Here is a 921-nt window from a genome sequence, read left to right on the forward strand (position 1 = left end):
ATGACATGCTCTGATATGTATCCCTTTTATGTATTAACCATTGTCAGATACACATCTTTATGACTTTTGTATCTACATGTATATTTATGTGGTGATCACTGCATCGGTCATGATTGCCGACTATCTCTGAATTGCCGTAGATGGCGCGCTTGTAAGTTGACGTCATTTACGTAGTCATCGCATTATCCATGGTTGTAATCGAAAAATACCATGTTTTATCAGTATATTGATGTCCAAATGCTCCGTTTTAGAAAATTAATCTCATGGAACAACCATTCTATGCCTAAACACCATTTGAGAACTTTATCTATATTATTTTGTCTTTAACTTAGTAAAGCTACCCTTATTTTGGCGTCAAAGTCATGGTGGCCGAGTGGTTAAGGCGTTGGACTCGAAATCCAATGGGGTTTCCCCGCGCAGGTTCGAATCCTGTCCATGACGTTTTATTTTTTATTTTTATTTTTTTCCAAGTTGACATTGTAATTTATTTCGTAACAGTTTTAAAAGTATAGGATAACATTACAAAGATCTTATTTATGCTTGGCTTCATGATTTGGATGAAAAACCAGGAATGGTGAAAACAATTATAATTCAATTCGTATACTATGATTGAATTTGTATGCTGCATGTCTACTAGCGTGATTCCGGTCCGTGCAGGGGGGGGGGGGGGACGAAAGCAATATATTGACCTGAAAATTAAAAATCTGGGGGACATCCCCATACCTAAGGCTATGCATACGGGAGTGTATAACCATCGTAATCCTTTTATCTTTCAGTTAAAGGCCTCTAAGGATTTTTTTTTCAATGGCCTTAATAATGAATTTGTAGTCTTATAAACTACTGAACTATTATTGATATCCAAATGAGCAAATTTTCAGTCGTCTTACATGAGGTGTGCGCGTAGCCAGGATTTCATTTCGG

At 36.8% G+C, this 921-nt stretch overlaps 1 non-coding gene across 1 annotated transcript; it reads left to right on the top strand.

Annotated features, from left to right (window-relative positions):
• The first annotated feature begins 359 nt into the window (after window positions 1–359).
• Window positions 360–441, top strand: TRNAS-CGA (transfer RNA serine (anticodon CGA)). The gene has a single exon. It is a non-coding gene; the product is annotated as a tRNA-Ser (tRNA).
• Window positions 442–921: the final 480 nt, after the last annotated feature.

Source organism: Lytechinus pictus, chromosome 1 (genome assembly GCF_037042905.1).
Source record: "Lytechinus pictus isolate F3 Inbred chromosome 1, Lp3.0, whole genome shotgun sequence".
Taxonomy (NCBI): Eukaryota; Metazoa; Echinodermata; class Echinoidea; order Temnopleuroida; family Toxopneustidae; genus Lytechinus; species Lytechinus pictus.